Source organism: Trachypithecus francoisi, unplaced genomic scaffold (assembly GCF_009764315.1).
Source record: "Trachypithecus francoisi isolate TF-2019V2 unplaced genomic scaffold, Tfra_2.0 Lachesis_group7, whole genome shotgun sequence".
Lineage (NCBI taxonomy): Eukaryota > Metazoa > Chordata > Mammalia > Primates > Cercopithecidae > Trachypithecus > Trachypithecus francoisi.
The window spans coordinates 90,058,456-90,064,455 of record NW_022681472.1 but is presented as its reverse complement, the minus strand read 5'-3'; positions in this window follow the sequence as shown (position 1 = coordinate 90,064,455).

The following is a 6,000-nucleotide window of genomic DNA, read 5'->3' as shown; positions in this document are numbered from 1 at the left end:
GGTCTAGTGGGGCTGTGGGCATGTGAATACAGAAACGAATCCTTCCAACAGGGGCCATTACCCCCATATCCCAACAAGGACCCTGCAGCCTGGAAGAGGTTAAAGCCTTTGAAGAAGGCTGCAGACAGTATAGGTGGCAAAGCCAAGAGTGACATCCAAATCAATCCCAAACTCTGCTTTTTACAAAATATCCACCTACTATAAAGGGTCCCTCTGCTGAGGAGAAAGCCACAACATTTTTGTAAGTAAAGATTCAGTAACCAACAGAAAGACCATCAACAGTCTCCAGGAACACAAAAGAGGAGACCAAGTTGGTGCTGGAACATCAGGAAAAGAGTCCACTCTTTGCAACATGCCTTGAAGAATTGGGGCAGCCAGGAAAGGAACAGGGAATAGGACTTAGATGACCCAGGGTAGATTGAGCTGAAGCTTGAGGATGATGTGAGCGTGAGGCTACAAAAGCAGGTGAAGGCCAGATCTCTGAGGGGCTGGAGGACTGTCCTATGAACTTGAGCTTAGTTGGGCCACAGTAGGAAGCAACTGGGGCTTTGGGAAAGGAGCCCTACTTAGGCCTTTGTTTAAGAATGATCTCCCTAGTGACCACAGGAAAGATGGTTTGAGGTCAAAGAGAGATTGGAGGGAGGAGATTCCATGAGAAGATATCCCAGAGGACTGAACTAGACAGTTGAGAAGAGGAGAAACCCCTGGGAGGCATTTTAGAGGGAAAACAGAAAAACCTTAGTGACTCTGAGGAGAGGACATGAGCAGGAAGGGAATGAATATGCCTCCAAGCTTCAAACCTCGTTAGGTTTGAAACCAGTCGAAGAAGAGGAGCTATTGGGAAAAAAAGGAAAAGTTCTAAAGGCTGGCCCCTGAAGCACTCTGCCTAGTGGCTTGTCACTTTCTTTCTTTGTTTACTTTGTATTCTCCTGGCAGCCCAGCAAGAAAACACCCTAAAACCTGAAGTACTCAGAAAGGTCAGAGACAGCAGGCATGTTCCATCAGCCTGAGACATGAGGGATCTTTGGCCAGGGTCCACAGGAGCAGAAGACCAGAGAATCAATCCATTCTATCTCTGATACCATCTTTATGTGGTTTCAGCACACTTCTGTTTGAAATCAAGTCAATTCAATTCAACAAACATTTTGAGTACCAATTATATCCCCCAACTAGGCACTGGGGGTATGCAGATGATAATAAAAGCCCAGTACAATAGAATGAACAGCATGTCCCCAAAATTCATGTCCACCTGGAACCTCAGAATATGAGCTTATTTGGAAGTAGGGTCTTTGTTGATGTCATTAGTGAACCTAAGATGAAGTTTACTACTGGATTAGAGTGGGACTGGTATCCTTATAAGAGAAGAAGACACAGAGACTCACAGAGAAGAAGCTATGTGAGGATGAAGGCAGAAACTGGAGTGATGTGTCTACAAGCCAAGGAATGCCAGGGATTGCTGGGAGCCTCCAGAGCCAGGAAGAAGTAAAGAAGGATCCTCCCCTAGAGCCTTCACAGGGAGTGTGGGTCCGTCCACACCACAATGTAGGACTTCTAGCCTCCAGAACTATGACAGAAAGTCTCTGATTTTAAGCCACCCAGTGTGTGATAATTTGTTTTGGCATCCCTAAGAAATTCATATACCCAGCACATGGAGAGAGGCCACCTGCAGCACAAAGCCAAGAAAAGACATGGAAAGAAAGAGAGCTCTGAGGGCTTCAACTGGACCCCTGGATCTAGCTATGCCTGAAGCTAGACTGTCCTTGGACTTGGCAGCTACAGGAAATGCTCTGTTCCCTTCTACCTAGCTATTCTCACTTAGTTCTCCATCAAGGCAAGTCAAAGAGGCCTGATTATTCATTCTTTTGCTCCTACTACTAACAGTTCTGAGAAGCTGAGCTTACTACCAATTTGCCAAGAAAAGAGTCAGCTCACCAAGCACTGTGGCAAGCCACATAACATTCCTGCAGTGACGGCAATGAGGTCTTTTGAAAATGTTATCAGAGCAAATTTCTGCCATATACTTACTTCATTCAATTTATTAAACAAATTTTACCATCTCTGAAAAGGGTAGAAATGAATTTTCCCTAGCCCTTATGGTTAAAGTTTGATTAAAACTAAAGTTGTACAACCAGCCACCACAAATGTTGTTCTTTACTAAGAATCTTAACAAGAAGCTGTTAACTCAAATCCTTTTGAGAACTTGAAGTACTGGATTAACCTTTACCCTTTACTCAGGAAAAAAAAGACAAAGAAAAAAGTTTGCAAATATTTATATAGCAATTATCAGAGTTAAGTTAAATTTACACTTTTGTCGCTGAGTCATCAGATTATGTTTCTACCTCTACCTATTTACCAAGGAATATTATTTCCAATAATATTATTTTAATGATTCCAAGGGTCATCGACTTGTAACCTTGGGACTATAAATATTTGTTATATGAAGCTACATGTGCTAGAATGCTTAATTATAGAGAACCATGTTCATTCACTTAAAGCTGTCATCTGTGTTTGCCATAAATAGGCGAGTCCCATAAATTGCCATAAATAGGAAAGTCATCCTGACCAACTTTGTGATAATTAACCCATTGCCTATGACCTCACTCTAGGTTTTAACATCTCAGTAGTATAAAGACGATGCAGATTTTATTAGAATTAGGAAAATATCTATAGGAGTTTCTTTTTCTAAAAGTTATCTTCAAGTAAAAAGTGTAATAAATGACCTAAAATACTAACATTGAAACAAGATGGAATCTATAGGCAAGACTCAATGAATGCTAAAACTAGTGGTAAAAGTTGAAGAGTAACAGGATAATTATCTAAGTTTCTAATAATTTCCCCAGAATAGCAACTTTGGAACAGACAAATTTGGCAGAAATTGCCTTAACCAACTGATCAAAGTTAACATCCCCAATTATAGAAAAAAACATCATCATATGCTTTCTGATATGAAGCACAGTGAAGAATAAAGCATCACTTCTGTGGTCTTTTTTGTCAAAATGAAACCTGAATCTAATCACAAGGAAACATCAGACAAATTGAGGAAAAATCTACAAAATAATTATCTTGCACCCTTCAAAAATGTCAGTGTCGGTCTGGTGCAGTGGCTCATGCCTGTAATCTCAATACTTTGGGAGGCCAAGGAGGGAGGAAAGCTTGAGGCAAGGAGCTTAAGACCCACCTAGGCAACATAACAAGATCCCATCTCTACCTAAAAAAATTAAAGATTAGCTGGGTGTGGTGGCACATGCCTGTAGTCTCAGCTACTCAGAAGACTGAGATGGGAAGATTGCTTGAACTTAGGCATTCGAGACTGCAATGAGCTATGATCGCGCCACTGTACTCCTCCAGCCTGGGCAATAGAGCAACACCCTGACTCAAAAAAAATAATATTATTAAAAAAGAAAAAAAAAAGTCAGTGTTATAAAGACTTAGGAAGTGTCCCAGATTAAAGGAGGCTACAGGGATGTGACAACTGAATGCAATGAGAGATCTGGATTTTATTTTGCTACGAATGGCATTGCAGAGACAGTGGATAGAAGAGTATAATGATAGCATTGCATCAGTGTTAGTCTTCTGATTTTGATGTTTACACTGTGGGTTATGTACAAGAATGCCTTGATTTCAGGAAATGCAAACTGACATATTCAGAGAGATATAGGCATTGTATCTACAACTTACTCTCAAATAGGTCAGAACAAAATAGGAGAGAGGGAGAGAGCAAGAGAACTTCCTATGTTCAAATCTCCATCTCAAAGCTTGATTCCTAAATGACTCACTCCTGTTCATATAAGGGGTGATCTAAGAAAGCAGATTCTAAAAGGAGACTTTGAATCTGTATCATCTGCTGGCCAAGAAACAAAGAGGACCCATTGCTGGTAGCAGATGGAACACTCATGGTCTCCTGCAAAGTAGCCATGCAACTGTGAAAACATTCGCCAGGGGGTGAAGTGGGATTCTAGAGAGCTGCACCGTGCAATACGGCAGGCAGTAACCACATGCGGCTATTGAGTACTTGAAATGTGGCAGGTGGAAGGAGAAGAAATCAAAAGGCTCATAGAAATGGACATGCTAGAGAATATATACTATTTAAGACTAGAATCCCACCAGATGACTATGCATCATGGGAGGGCCTGAAAGACTCTCCATTAGAGGAACAGCAGCATCATTACAAAGTTCAATGGTGGTTCTCCTCTGTAGTCCTGAAAGTATGGCAGAGGATAGGAAATGCTGTTATGTATCTGGGCTCCCTGGTAAAACGGAAATAATAGGATCTTGAAATAATAGGGGCTGGGTGGTGATACTTTTCCACCAGAGGAGAGTTGAGTACAATTGTCACGATGAGTGGCACAGTCAGATGACAGCCAAGGAGACAACAAAGAATATTCATTACAGAAGAAGCACTAACCAAGTAGACAGAATGACTCAGCTCATTGATGTCATTCAGACTACATTACCAGCCATTTGTTAACGGAACAATGGGTACCTAAGTGAAGCAGTCATGGTGGCAGGGACTATGGCCATGACTGGACTCAATTGTATCTGATAGACTCATCAATCTGATAAAGACATAGACAGCAGAGAACAACACGGAACCCCTGATACATCATCATTCCTCAAAGAAACCAACCAGCCACTTAATGGCAAATTGACTATACTGGACCCCTTCCACTTGGAGGGAACACCAATTTATCTCCACTGGAATCAACACACATATTCCAAGTATGACTTTACCTGTCCTCGTAAGTCAATACCACTCAGCCAATACTGCTACATGAGGACTTACAAAGTATTTGATCTACTGGCATGCAGACCTGCATAATATCACCTTGGACCTAAACAGATACATTGGTAGGCACTGATCACAAGATCTGCCAGTCTTATTATATACCACATCCCTCTGTAGCTGCTGGTCTGATTCAGCAGTGGAACAGCCTGTTTTAGATACTAACTTGGAAAGAATATCCCATCAGGACAAGGCACCATCTCCCAGAATGTGGCATGCACTCTAAATCAACAGTTTTATACGACTGGAATCCCAAACCATAGGTCTGGAAACCAACAGGTGGAAGGATGAGTGACCCCACTTACCATCACCCTCAGTAACCCACAGGGGGATTATGTACTTCCTGTTCCCACTGTTCTGGGGTCTGTGGAATGGAGGTCTTAGCTTTCAGAGAAAGTGCTTCCACCACACAGTGACAGTCTTATTAAATTTTATGATTTGTCCACCACCCTAACACTTCAGAATCTTCATTTCAAGAGACCAGCAGGCAAAGAAAGGCATCATCATCCTGGCAGGGGTGTCACTGGTTATAATCATTAGAAGGGGTAGAGCTGTTGTTAGGCAATGGGAGCAGGTGGAAATAAACTTAGCACCCAGATGATCCACTCAGAGTTTCGTTGGTACTCCCCAATCCCTTTGTTGATGGTAAATGGTTAACTGTTGATGGTAAATGGCAACAGCTACAGCCTGAAAAGAGCTTGGTGACATGGTGACCAGAAGCTCAGACTCACACTGGTGAGGGTCTGGGTCTTGTTACCAGGTAAGTCATTAGCATAAAGACAGAGGGTGAATGACTCTGATTGAGGTGGTTTGGATTTGCGTCCTGCTCAAATCTCATGTCGAATTGCAGTCCCCCATGTTGGAGAGTTACTGGATCATGGGGACAGATTTTCCCCTTGTTGTTCTGGTGATAGTGAGTGAGTTCCCATGGGATCTGGTTGTTTAAAAGTGGGTAGCACCTCCCCATTTGCTCTATTCCTCCTGCTCTGATTATATAAGACCTGCCTGCTTCCCCTTCCACCATGATTGAAAGTTTCCTGAGGCCTCTCCAGCCATGCTTCTTGTACAGGCCATGGAAATGTGAGCCAATTAAACCTCTTTTCTTTATAAATTACCCAGTATCTAGGAGCTTTTTATAGGAGTACAAGAACAGACTAATACACTGATTGACTAATACACTGAGGAAGTAGGCTTGTTCTACCATGGAGGCAGGAAGC